The 14,695-nt window shown below is 40.2% G+C and overlaps 1 protein-coding gene and 1 non-coding gene across 3 annotated transcripts in view; one reads left to right on the forward strand and one right to left on the reverse strand.

The window, feature by feature from the left end:
- The window catches only part of PHF20 (PHD finger protein 20), a 150,663-nt gene that overhangs the window by 106,280 nt on the left and 29,688 nt on the right, over nt 1-14,695 (reverse strand). The window lies entirely within an intron of this gene.
- LOC112928286 (small Cajal body-specific RNA 20) lies at nt 11,766-11,899 on the forward strand. Its single transcript, XR_003236729.1, has one exon.

Consider the following 14,695-nt stretch of genomic DNA (forward strand, 5'->3'; position numbering starts at 1 on the left):
TCATGATCTGAGCCAAAGGCAGATGCTTAACTGACTGAGCCACCCAGGGGCCCTAAAAATAAAATCTTAATAAAATAAAATAGGGGCAAAAAATAAATAAATAAAATAAAATAGGGGCACCTGGCTGGCTCCATCAGTAGAGTATGTGACTCTTGATCTCAGGGTTGTGAGTTCAAGCCCCACATTGGGCATGGAGTCTACTTAAAGTTAAAAAATTAAATTAAATTAAATTCTTAATTTAAAAGATTCCATCACCACTAACCTCCAGTGGGACTTTAGTGGAATTTGATGGAATCAGCAATCTTACCACATTTCTCACATCCAATCCCTCTTAATTCTTCTAAATAATATTTCATACCTTATCTTCGAAGTTTCCTCAAACCCAAACCATACTTCTTAGATCCTCAGTGTTCGCTGAGGAGTTTCTTATCCCACTTAAAAAATAAAATAAATCAAAAAAGAATTCCCAACACTGGCAAAAACAGAAAATGGCACAACTGCTGTGGAAAAATAAGTTTGGCAGTTCCTCAAAAGATTAAACAGGTTAATTAGCATTTGATCCAGTAATTCTATCCTAGATACCCAAGAAATATGAAAACATATGTCCACACACAAATGCATACACAAATATTCATAGCAGCATTATTCATAACAGCCAAAAAGTGAAAATAATACTCATCTACTGATAAATGGATAAATAAAATATAGTATATCCCTATGATATACTATATCATATGTATATTATATGTGAACATTATTCACTCATCACAAAGAATGCTAATATATTCTACGACACAAATGAATCTTGAAAATATTTTAAGCGGGGCACCTGGCTGGCTCATTTGGTAGAACATGCAACTCTTGACCTCGGAGTCATGACTTCAAGCCCATATTCGGCTTGGAGCCTACGTTAAAAAAAAGAGAGAGAGAGAGAGAGAGAAGGTAGTCCTAAATAGTTAACTTTGGGTCACCTGGCTGGTTCAGTTGGTAGAGTATGTGACTCTTGATCTCAGGACCATGAGTTCAAGCCCCACAGTGGGCATAGAGCCTTTTTTAAAAAGAAAATATCATGTTAAGTGAAAGAAGCTGGTCACAGGGATCCCTGGGTGGCGCAGCAGTTTGGCGCCTGCCTTTGGCCCAGCGCGCAATCCTGGAGACCCGGGATCAAATCCCACCTTGGGCTCCCAGTGCATGGAGCCTGCTTCTCTCTCTCTCTCTCTCTCTCTCTCTCTCTCTCTCTGTGACTATCATTAAAAAAAAAAGAAGAAGAAGAAGCTGGTCACAAAGAAACACGTATTCTATGATTTGGTTTGTCCAGAATAGGCAAATCTATACAGAAAGTTTAACAGTAGTTGCCCAGAGCTGAGGAGGGCTGAAGGGAAAAAGGAAGAGACTACGAATGCAGTTCTTTTTCGGGATTATGAAAATATTCTGAAATTAGATAGTAGTGATAGTTGTACAACTTTGTGAATATACTACAAATCACTGATTTGTATGCTTTAGGAGAGTGAATTTACGGTATACACATTATAATACAATTTAGAAAATTTAGAAAAATAATTTAAAAAAAAGAAAGAAAGAAAAAAAAAGAAAGAAAAAAAAAGAAGAAAAAAAAAAGAAGAAAAAAAAAATAAAAAAAAAAATAAAAAAAAGAAAGAATCCCACCAAATGCTGGCAAAGACAAGAGCAACTGGGATTCTCACACAATGCTGGTGGAAATGCAAACGTGAACAGCCACACTGGAAAACAGTACAAGTTAAACACACACTTAACCTATGACCCAGCAATCCCCACTCCTTGGTATTTACCCAAAACAAACGAGAACTTACGTTCTTTCATATTTAGTAAAAACTGGAATTCATATTTTTTAACAATTGGATATACTATGGTACATCCATACATTGGAATTCTACTCAGCAATAAAAGGAACAAATGACGGATTCATGCTAAAGTGTGGATAGAAAAAAATAAAAATAAAGTGTGGATGAATCTCAAATGCATTATGATAAGTGAATATGATAAGCCAAATTTAAAAGGCTACACACCCTACAATTTCACTTATATGACATTCTGGAAAAAGTAAAACTACATGAACAAGGACAGGATCATGGGTAATAAAGGCTGGAAGTGGCAGCAGGAATTGACTACAAAGGGATACAAGGAAATTTTGACTGTGGTAGCCCATTCACGCCACCATTACGAATTTGGCAAGCCTCATAGAACTGTACAGTATATAAATTATAACTCAGTTTTAAAATAGAAAATAACACACACACAAAGAAAAATCACACGCTCCCATTGCCATCTCTAGCAGTCAACCTTCATTTCTCTCTGTATACCCTGTCTCCCTTTTCCCCTTATAATAAATGAACTATCTGCTCCTGTAAATGGCTAATTCCTCCCCTTGTGCAACACACCAGTCTCTCTCCTATTTTTCTTGAACTCATGCCAATCAGGATTTTGTCCCCACTGCTCCACTAAAACAACTATTGTCAAGATCGTTTATAACCTTGATGTTACCAAATCAACAATCACTGAATCCTCATCTTACTTGACCCAGCTGTGTCACAGACTGAGCTGATTACTCCCTGCTTCTTGAAATACTTTTTTGTACTAGACTTCCGGACATTCTCCTCTTGGGATTACTCCTGCCTCGATGGTCACTCCTTCCCAGTCTCTTCATCTGTAAACATCTACAGGAAGGCTCCAGGACTCAGTCCTCCTTTTTATCTATACTGACTTCCTAGGTCACCACTGTCCAACAGAACCTTCTCAGTGGAAACTTTTTATATCTCTGCTCTCCAGTATAGCAGCCATTGGCCACATGTGGCTATTGAGCACTGGAATTGTGCCTAGTGTGCCTGAGGAGCTGAATTTTCACTTTTAGTTAAACAGCCACAGGTGGCTAACGGCTACTTTTTTGGACAGCACAGCCCTAGATGAGCTCATCCAGTCTCATGAAGGCACAACTGATAAAGAACTATTATCTAAAATGTACAAGGAACTCTTAAAACCCAGTAAGAAAACAAAGAAACAAACAAAACATGGGCTAAAGACCTTAAGAGATATCTCACCAAAGAAAATATAGAGATGACAAACAAGCATATGACAAGATATTCAACATCATATTTTGTTAGGGAATTGTAAATTTAAATAACGATGAGATACCATTACTTACCTATTATAGTAACAAAATCCAAAACACTGATGACAACCAAAAACTGGTAGAGGATATGGAACAATGGTAATTCTCATTCACAAATAGTAGGAATGTAAAATGGTACAGCCACTACCAAAGAGTTTAGCAGTTTCTAATAGAACTAAACATACTCTTACCATATAATCTGGCAATCATACACTTTTTTTTTAAGTAGTCTATACAGCCAATATGGAGCTTGAATTCACAATCCTGAGATCAAGAGTCGAATGCTCAAGGCATCTGGATGGCTCAGTCTGTTAAGTGTCTGACTCCTGATCTCAGCTCAGGTCCTGATCTCAGAGTTGTGAGTTCAAGCCCATGTTGGGCTCCATACTGTGTGTGGAGCCTACTTTAAAAAAAAAAAAAAAAAGAGTTGCATTGTCTACCAATTGAGTCAGCCAGGCAACCCACAATCACACTCTTTAGTATTTACTCAAATGAGTTGAAAACTTATGGATAAGTAAACTGTAGTACATTCTGACAATGCAATATTATTTAGGGCTAAAAAGAAATGAGCTATCAAGCCATGAGAAGACATGAAGAAACATTAACTGCATATTACTAAATGAAAAAAAAAGCCAATCTAAAAAGGCTATCTACTGTATGTATGTTCAACTGATGACATTATGGAAAAAGATGAAACTTGGAGACAGTGAAAAGTCAGTGATTCACAGGGCTTAGGGGACAGGAACACCTGAAGAACCAAAGCACAGAGGATTTTTAGGGCAATGAAAATATTCTGAATAATACCGTAACAATGGGCATGTGTCATTATACATTTGTCCAAACCCACAGAATGTACAACACCAAATGTGAACCCGAATATAAACTACGGAATTTGGGTGATAATGATGGGTCAATGTAGGTCCAAGAATTATAACAAATGTATCATTCTCATGCAGGAAGTTGATAGTGGGAAAAGATATGAAAGTGTGGAGGCAAGGGATGGGTCTTCTCTGTACTTTTTGTTCAGTTTTGCTGTAAACCTAAAGCTGCTCTAAAAAATAAAATCTATTTTTTTTATAGCCCGTGTACTCACTGCCAATTCCCAAATTTTTATCTCTAACCCATAGCTCACACCTAAATGCCTGACTCTGTTATTCAACCATCTGCTCAACATCTCCACTTGGTTGTCTAAAAGGAATGCTGTATTTAACATATCCAAAAACCAAATTGCTGATTTTCCTCATTTTAGCAAATAGTAATTCTACTGGTACTTAGACCAAATGCCCTTGGAGTCACCCTGGACTCTTCTCTGTCTCTCACAATATCATCTGCAAATCTATCAGCTATACCTTCAAAAAAATACTCAGACTCTGACCACTTTCCATCATCCCAAGTAACTATCACCTTCAATCCAAACTACTACAAAAGACTCCTTACTATTCTCCCTCTTTTTTTCCATGCCTTCCTATAGCATATTCTACACAAAATAACCACAGCCACTTTTAATAACTGAAATCAGATAATGTCACTTCCCTGTTTAAAATCTTTCAATGACTTCCTATTACATTCCGAATAAAGTCCAAATACCCACGTACAGCCAGATCTGGCTCCCGCTGACATTTGTGGACTCACCTCCTACCTCTGGCACCCTTAATCTTTACCCTCCTTTTCCAGCTTGGACATGCCCAGCATGCTGTGCCTTGGCTGCCTCTGCCTGAAATCCTCTTCCCCTGGATATCCACCTGGCTCACTCGCTCCCTCACTTTGGATCTCTATTCAAATGTCTCCTTAAAACCCGGGATTGAGTCCCATGGGATTGAGTCCCATGTCGGGCTCCCTGCATGGGGCCTGCTTCTCCCTCTGCCTGTGTCTCAGTCTCTCTCTCTCTCTCTCTCTCTGAATAAAATAAATAAATCTTAAAAATAAAAATTAAAAAAAAAAAAAAACAAATGTCTCCTTAATAGAAAGACCTTCCCTGAGTAGCTTTATATGAAAAAACACCCCTTATACACACACTGTGTCACACTCTTGTCTACTCATTAGTACTTATTCCTCTTACTAGCTAGCATTTACCACCACCTAACCTTACAGGTATGGGTCTGTTGGTCCGTCTACCTCCACCAAATGTCAGCTCTTAAAGATTGGGATTATGTCCATCTTAATCATCACTGTATCACCAGCATCTAGTACTAAATGAATGACTTAGCATTAGACACCTTTGTGAAGCCTTCTGAAATTCCCACAAACAAAATTAACTGTTCTCCCTCAGGGGTTTATACAAGAACTCTGTACAGAGTTAAGTAACATCTTATGATATAATTAATTTCAAGAACTTTACTTTCTATCCTAGGTATAGGATACAGCACAGGAAAAAAAAAAAAGGATACAGCACAGGGATCAAAGTCATCCTGTTGTGCCCACAAGCCAAACCACCTTGATTCAAGTCCCAAATTCATCATTTACTAGTTGTGCAACTTTGGGCAACTTAGTTAACTGCGTGTGCCTGTTTCCTCATGTATAAGATGGGAATACCCACACCATGTAATATTATGAGAATTATATAGGGTGTAATAGGTAAAGCCTTTAGACTTGTCACTGGCAGAGTAAATCCCTCAATAAATGGAGACTATTAGCATGAGAATATATGATTAACATCATTGACTGGCAATGCTAAAAGCCAGAGCTAAATACTCTAGTGTCGTCTAAACTTCTTGAGAGACCTGCGTGATTTTTCTTCATTCCACACTGTGTAGTTAGTGTCTGACTCCCAGCAGACACTCAATACATGTGTGTAAAGCTCAGAAATGAAAAATTACTTTTATTTTTTGTAAGATTTTATTTTTAAGTAATCTCTACATGCAACATGAGGCTCTAACTCACAACTGAACCAGTCAGGTACCCAGTGAAAAATTACTTAAGAAAAAAGGATGGTAGGGGCACCTGAGTGGCTCAGTGGTTGAGCTTCTAGCTTTGGCTCAGGTCGTGATCCTGGGGTCCTGGGATCGAATCCCCTGTCGGGCTCCCGGTGCATGGAGCCTGCTTCTCCCTCTGCCTGTGTCTCTGCCTCTCTCTCTCTCTCACTGTGTGCCTATCATAAATAAATATTAAAAAAAAGGGGGGGGTACTGTGACAAAGTACCCTAAAAAAAATAAACCTAAATTTAAAAAATAAAAATAAAAATGTTTTTAAAAAAGGAAATGGTACAGGGCAGCCCGGGTGGCTCAGAGGTTTAGCGCCTGCCTTCGGCCCAGGGTGTGATCCTGGAGACCTGGGATGGAGTCCCACATCGGGCTCTCTGCATGGAGCCTGCTTCTCCCTCTGCCTATGTCTCTGCCTCTCTAGCTGTCTCTCTCTCTCTCTCTCTCTCTCTGTCTCTCATGAATAAATAAATAAAATGTTGTGCTTTAAAAAAAAAAGAAAAAAGAAAAAAAAAGGATGGTACAAGAAGTGAAGAGGTAACAACCAGGAACACAGATATGATTAGTGCAAATAATTCTAATTTAAAAAAATTTGAGAGGGGTGCTAAGGACATTATACAACTCAGACTTTAAAATCCTTCGTACAAAAAGTGGAAGGAGGGCAGCCCGGGTGGCTCAGCAGTTTAGCGCTGCCTTCGGCCCAGGGCCTGATCTTGGAGACCCAGGATCAAGTCCCATGTCAGGCTCCCTGCATGGAGCCTGCTTCTCCCTTTGCCTGTGTCTCTGCCTCTTTCTCTCTCTCTCCCTCTCTCTCTCTCTCTCTCTCTCTCTCATAAATAAATAAAATCTTTAAAAAAAAAAAAAAAAGTGGAAGGAGACCATAATCAGCTTATATGGAAACAAAGCAGTGGAAATGTGCCAAAGAGTCAGGAAAGAAACAACAGAGGAGTTTGTCACCATGATCTGGGCAAGAAGAGAGAAGGCCAGGACTACTGATCCAGGCAGATGGTGTGCTCCTGACAGATGAAGGGAACAAGGCGGAGGGCGGCAGAACTAGCAGATTCTGTTCTATCCACCAAATATCATTGCTAGGAGACTGAAGCCTCTCACATGTTAGTCAATTCATCTGCACAACCCTGGAAGTAAAGAGAGCAGGCAGGATTACACCATCCATAGAGTAGGAAATGGATATCTGGGAAGTGTGCCCCAAAGTGGTAGGTCCTAAATTAGAACACAAATTCTTATCAGTATTCCATAGCCTGTTTGGTGAGATAACATTGTATCTCATGGAAAAATCTAAATCTTCCAGCTGTTCTCTCTTTACCTCTCAGGTCAAATTCATAGGTGTTCAAGATGTTTTGAAAGATATCTAGGTAAGTTTGTGGGATCAAACGAGTTGAGAAAAAAAAAAAATGAGTTGAGGACCCCTACTCTTCCACCATCTTGCCAGTCTCCAAAAAATCTAAATCTATATTTTACAAATTCCCCTCTCTAAATAATAAAAATCTTAATCCTGTGATTTCTTTGGGACCCTGGAATTTAAGAAAAGCTGGTTTGGATGATTTACAAATGAATTCTGGTAAGATACATAAAATAGTTGTTTAACAAAACTAGGTTAAGTCTCAGATTCAATGAGTGATTAATCTGTGATCTTGGTGGGGTGCCCATCTAGCTTAGCTGGAAGAGCATTCAACTCTTGATCTCAGGGTTGTGAGTTGGAGCCCCACCTTGGGTATAAAGATTACTTAAAAATAAAATATCTAAGGCAGCCCCGGTGGCGCAGCAGTTTAGCACTGCCTGCAGCCTAGGGCGTGATCCTGGAGACCCTGGATCAAGTCCCACTTCGGGCTCTCTGCACGGAGCCTGCCTTCTCCCTCTGCCTGTGTCTCTGCCTCTCATTCTCTCTCTGTGTCTCTATGAGTAAATAAATAAAATCTTTAAAAAAATAAATAAATAAAATAAAATATCTAAAAAGAAAAAAAATCTGTGATCCTGGGCAAGTCATTTTGCTTCAGAGATCAGTTTCAAATGGGCTTGCTTTCCGGGATTAAATGAGATACCTCATATAAAGCAATTAAGGCAAATCTCTGATAAATGTTAGCTGCCACTGTTATTGTTGCTTAACATTACCAAGTATATGTGTAGTAGACAAGGTAGGAGAGAAACCAGGCTTCTGTGTAAGTATCACAAACAAAATAAATCAAAGATACAGGTCTATTAAAAATATCAAAGCATTAATCCAGAAAGACCCACTCACCCACTCTGGGTCACATTTGTATCTCCATACATGTCTACTGTCACATGGGTTTTGAAAAATGTTTAATCCTTTTCATACAAAAAAAAAAAAAAAAAAAATCCTTTTTTTTTTTTTTTGCAACCTAGCAGCAAATCCAGAAAATATGGAAGAGAACTTAGAAAAATATCACTAGGGAAAGGAAATCACCTGGGAAGCATAGCCAACTTTTGGAATCAGATCAACAGTTTAATCCCAGCTACACCACACACTAGCTGTGAAATTTAGAACAAAAGACTTTTACCTCTCTGAACCTTGGTTTTCTCCTCCACTTATAAAATTGAAACAATAAACAACATAGCTTGCTGAGAAGATTTAATGGAGAAGCTGCATATAGGAAGCCTGGTACAGTCAATCCTATACATAATTGCTATCTAATTCTGCAGTATTAAAAAAAAATTTCTCGCAAGCTTAAGATGTAACCACTTGGAACAACCTAGAAAACTGCTTTCCTACAATCATTTGGAACTTGATCCACAAATATTTTATTACCGCTTATATTCCAAGTGCAATTTTCAGGCACTAGAGATATATCGGCAAACAAAATTGATAGCACACCCATGGCTGCCTTGAAAATGCACCCATCACATCCTTATCAAGGGGACAGTAACTGACACCAGGTGCAAAGGATCTAAATCCAATCCCCGACTTGACTTCTGTGCCATCTCCACACTTCCCTACAGCTGCTCTCAGTCAAGGATTAAGTGAGCAGGTATACTAAGACAAGACTCTTCTGGGAGACAAGACTCTTTTGACAGCAATGTTGGCTTGAGATATCCGCATCTCCTTTGCCAAAACTTTCTGAGAACCCTACTGCGACTGGAAGGCAGTCTACCTTCCTTTTCTCTCCTCCCCAGGGATCAGACTTGCAAGACAGTCTGATAGCTCTCCCAGCCTCTTCACCTCACTCCCCATTTCCCTCTACAGTTGATCCAAATGGATCAACTGTACAGCTTCTCAGAGAACCAAATGTAATGCACCAGCCCTCACTGAGCTTACATCCTAATAAGGAAGACAGACAAGTTAAGAAAATAAATCAGGGGCACCTGTCTGGCTCAGTCAGGGCAGCATGTGAGTCTTGATCTCAGGGTTGTGAGTTTGAGCCCCACACTGGATGTAAAGATTACTTAATATCTTGGGGGGCCTGGATAGCTCAGTCAGTTGGGCATCCAACTCTTGATTTCGGCTCAGTCATGATCTCAGGATCCTGAGATCAAGCCCTGAGTCGTTTTCTCTCTCCCTCTCCCACTGCCTCTCCACCCCCCCCACTTGAGTGCGTGAGCTCTCTCTCTAAAAGAACAAATAAAATAAATTAACAAATAAGTAAAATCTTTCCAGTTTTTTTTAAGATTATTTATTTATTTATCAGAGAGAGAGACAGACAGACAGACAGAGGGAAAAGCAGGCTCCATGCAGGGAGCCCGATGTGGGATTCGATTCTGGGTCTCCAGGATCATGCCCTGGGCTGAAGGCAGCACTAAACTGCTGAGCCACCTGGGCTGCCCCAACAAATAAGTAAAATCCTAAAAAAATAATCAAATCAAATAATTATCGACTGGCAAAGGCACAGCATAAGTGAATTCTTTAGGTGTTCTTATCCTGTTAGTGATGTTTGTAAGAATCTATACATGTGTTAAAACTCATAGGCAGCCCGGGTGGCTCAGTGATATCCTGATATCACCCCTGATGTGATACAATATGAAACCGACAGCATTACCAATGAAACATTCTGCAAATAAATGTTAATTCTGATGTCTAGACCCAACTTCCAGCTAATAGGAAATATAAATGAATATAAGAAACAAGTTAAATTCACCATAAGAAAACAATGTGACTAACCCAGCATGTGGAAGAGTTTGCAAAATGGTTCAGAACTCTTAAAAATAAATAAATTGGAGCTCCTGGTGGGCTCCGTTGGTAGAGCATGCAGCTCTTGATCTCAGGGTTGCAAGTTTGAACCCCACATGAGGTGTAGATCACCTAAAAATAAACTCTTTAAAAAGAAAGCAAGCCAGCCAGCCATGAGAGGGGAAGGATTAGCAGGGGATAAAGGATTATTACAGAATAAAAGAACTAAAATATATAAAAACAAAAATGTAGGGGCATCTGGGTGGCTCAGCCACTTAAGCATCTTCCTTCAGCTCAGGTCACGATCTCAGAGTCCTGGGATTGAGTTCTGCATTAGGCTCCCTGCTTAGCAGAAAGCTTGTTTCTTCATCTCCCTCTACCTGCTTCTCCCGTTCCCTCCCCCTGCTTGTGATGTCTCCCTGTGTCAAATACATAAATAAAATATTTTTTAAAACATATTTTATTTATTTATTCATGAAAGACACACACACAGAGAGAGAGAGAGAGAGAGGGAGAGACACAGGCAGAGGGAGAAGCAGACTCCCCGCAAGGAGCCCGACTTGGGACTCTATCCTGAGTTTCCAGGATCACACCCTGGGCCAAAGGCAGCACTAAACCACTGAGCCACCTGGGCTTCCCCATAATCTTAAAAAAACAAAACAAAACAAACTATAATGTGCCAATCTTGATTTTGAAAAATGACAGTTTGGGACAACAGGAAAATCTGAAAATGGTTTGGATACTAAATATTATAGAATTACTGCTAATTACGATTAATTACATTTAAAAAGTATATAAATCAAATTGGGTAAATATGTTACCAATTTGTGAATACAGATGGGAAAGTATAGTGTTTATTACACTGTTCTTTCAACTTTTCATAATGTTTGAAGGTATTCGAGGTAGCCAACTTATCTGAATGTGACTCCAGGACAATTGGATTTCTCTGTGTAGTCACCTTCAGCCAAAAGGACCTAGCCATCCAACCCTGTAAACTGATCCTATAGCACTCATACCCCACCCTCAAAAAACTCTGCTTTTGGCCAGATGTTTGCTGCAGCTTTACTCATGGTGCCAGTCTCACCTTTTTTTTTTTTTTTTTTTTTTTAATTTATTCTTGAGAGATAGAAGGAGAGACAGAGCCAAAGACACAGGCAGAGACAGAGCCAGAGACACAGGCAGAGGGAGAAGCAGGCTCCATGCACCGGGAGCCCGACGTGGGATTCGATCCCGGGTCTCCAGGATCGCGCCCTGGGCCAAAGGCAGGCGCCAAACCGCTGCGCCACCCAGGGATCCCCTAGTCTCACCTTTTCTGAGAAGCCTTTCCTACCTCCACAGGCAAAGCAAGGCTCATCCTTCCTTGGGCCTATACACATTCCTTCCCTTAGTCCCACACATTCCTCTAAAACCAGACCACTCTAGCCATAAGCAGGTCCCTCTGTCCCCCTAACAAGATCTGTTCTCCTGCCTACAACAAAAATGGGCAAGGCAGCATTCTATTCACTGCTTGACACAAAGCTTATTAAATTACCACAGGAGTAAATATGTAAAACATTTGGAGGGCCTCTGTCCCATAAGGCTGTGGGGAAGGGTCCCTTTTCTCCTTAAGCAGGGTTAAAAATCAAAATCAGCCTTTGAGGATCAATGTTGGGGCTGCCACAAGCTGGCAGTCTTGTTTTCCTGCCTTAGACATCTGTAGTTGTTGGGAGTTCACACTTAATCTATACCAAGCATGCTGACCCCACAGTCAGACTAGAATCTGAAATGGCAGCACCAGGCACGAGGGTCCTGGCCCTCCTTGGATAGTGAGCTGATCCTGGCCTGTGTTGCCCCAAAAGTAGCTTGGCCCCCTGCCTGCTCCATAGGCAACACCTAACAAACACACCTAAACAAGGTCCAAACTGGACTACAAAGCACAGGGTGGTGGGGAAGAGCAGTGACTGAGTGGGTGCTGGAGGAGCACCACATGCAATCAGGACAAGGAGGTCAGACCTGACACTTGGTACACGAATCATAAGCACAAGCCCTGCTTCTAAGTAGTTAGCTGTACCTAATCGGACAGCTCAGGCTGCAAGTGGGAAGCGTTCTATTAGTGCCAAATAATATTTTATGAAGTTTTCAAGTTCTAACAGTTTTTCTTCACTGACAAAAGTTCTGAAAGCACCTTATTTTGTTCTAAAGGCAATAAACCACTTTCTGTGGAACTGTGAAAGAAAAATTGGAAGCAGGGACATCTGGGTGGCACAGTCGGTTGAGGTTCCAACTCATGATTTTGGCTCAGGTCATGATCTTAAGCTTGTGAGATGGAGCCCCAAGCTCCATGCTCAGCAGAGTCTTCTTGAGGTTCTGCCTCTTTCCCTCTCCCTCTAATCCGTCCACTAGAGCTATCTCTCTAAGAAATAAATAAAATAAATCTTTAAAAAAAAAACTGGAAACAAAAAGTTCTAAAAGTAGAATAAGGGCAGCCCTGGTGGCACAGCGGTTTAGCGCCGCCTGCAGCCCGGGGTGTGATCCTGGAGACCGGGATGGAGTCCCACGTCGGGCTCCCTGCACAGAGCCTGCTTCTCCCTCTGCCTGTGTCTCTGCCTCTCTCTCTCTCTGTGTCTGTCATGAATAAATAAATAAAATCTTAAAAAAAAAAAAAGAATAATGATATGAAACATAGTTTATCCACTTAAGAGAATAGACATGTTTTACATTATGCTATCATAATAACTAAAAAAGTAAAAGAATATGTAAAAATCTTATGTACACTCAGATCATGCCTGTTTTATTTTTATTTATTTGGAAGAAAGAGTATACACACACACGCAGAGAAACAAAAGGGGAAGGAGATAAACAAGGAGACTCAGACCTGGACTCAATTCAAGAGTCTGACACTTAACCAACTGAGCAACCCAGGCACTCTATGCCTATTTTATTTTAACAGAATTTTTTTTAAGATTTTTTTTTTATTTATTTATTCATGAGAGACACAGAGAGAAAGAGAGGCAGAGACACAGGCAGAGGGAGAAGCAGGCTCCATGCAGGGAGCCTGACATGTGACTCGATCCCGGGTCTCCAGGATCACACCTCAGGCTGCAGGCGGCGCTAAGCCACTGTGCCACCGGGGCTGCCCTTTTAACAAAATTTTTTTAAAGCAATCTCTACACCCAACATAGGGCTCACGGGGATCCCTGGGTGGCTCAGCAGTTTGGCGCCTGCCTTTAGCCCAGGGCGCAATCCTGGCATGGAACCTGCTTCTCCCTCTGCCTGTGTCTCTGCCTCTCTCTCTCTATCATGAATAAATAAATCCTTTAAAAAATATATTTAAAAAAAAAAACATAGGGCTCACACTCACAACCCAAGATCAAGAGTCATATGCTCCACTTACTGAGCCAGGCAGCTGCCCCGTGATCATGCCTTCTGTATATATAAGCAATTACAAAAAAGACTACCTTGTTAAGTTGGTAGAATTACAAGTAAGTTTTTCCTGTATTACTTACTATTCACTATATAATACTATATTACTAGCAACTTGAAAAAAATATAAGTAAGATAATTGACTCAAGAAAAATAAAATAGAACAATAACCAAGTATTTGAGGGATGCCTGGGTGGCTCGGTCAGCTAAGGGTCTGACTCTTGATTTCGACTCAGGTCATGATTTCAGGGTTGTGAAATGAAGCCCCACATCAAGCTCCACACCCTGTGTGGAGCAAGCTCAAGATTCTCTTTCTCTCTCTCTCCCTCTGCCCTCCCCCCCCCCCACACACACACAAATAATAAACTTTAAAGAAGTATTTGATTTGGGAGACTAAAATTTAATAAATAAAATATTTTTTAAAAAATTATTTTTACAAAAAGGGATACTGGCAAGATTTAGGAAAGCTTCAAGAAACTTCCCAGATGGGGGGCCTGGGTGGCTCAGTCAGTTAAGCATATGACTCTTGGTTTCAGCTGAGGTCATTATCTCAGGGTTCTGGGATCAAGCCCCACATCAGGCTTTGCACTCAGCACAGAGACTGCTTTTCTCCCCAACTCTCTGCTCCTTCACCTCCCTACGCTATTCACATATATTCTCTAATAAATAAAATCTTTTTTTTTAAGATTTTAAAATTTATTCATGAGAGACAGAGAGAGAGGCAACCGCTGAGCCACCCAGGCATCCTTCAAATAAATAAAATCTTTAAAAGTAAAAAGAAGCTGTTTCAGAGAAAAAAAAAGAAGACTCTCACTTTCTAAGAATTCTAGAACAGACTGAAACTAGACAAAGATAGTGCAAGAAAAGATCAAAACCAAAAATACTAATGAACATGGATACCAAAATCCCAAATAAAATAATAGCAAACTGAATCCCATAATTTAATATATATCTTATTATCATATTATACATATATTATATCATGTATTATATTTATGGCCTAATAGGGTCTATCCAGGAATACAGGCAAAAACTGTTCAACATTAAAAAATCGACTAATGGGGAAGCCTGGGTGGCTAAGTGCTTGAG

This window comes from Vulpes vulpes, chromosome 14 (assembly GCF_048418805.1).
Source record: "Vulpes vulpes isolate BD-2025 chromosome 14, VulVul3, whole genome shotgun sequence".
Taxonomy (NCBI): Eukaryota; Metazoa; Chordata; class Mammalia; order Carnivora; family Canidae; genus Vulpes; species Vulpes vulpes.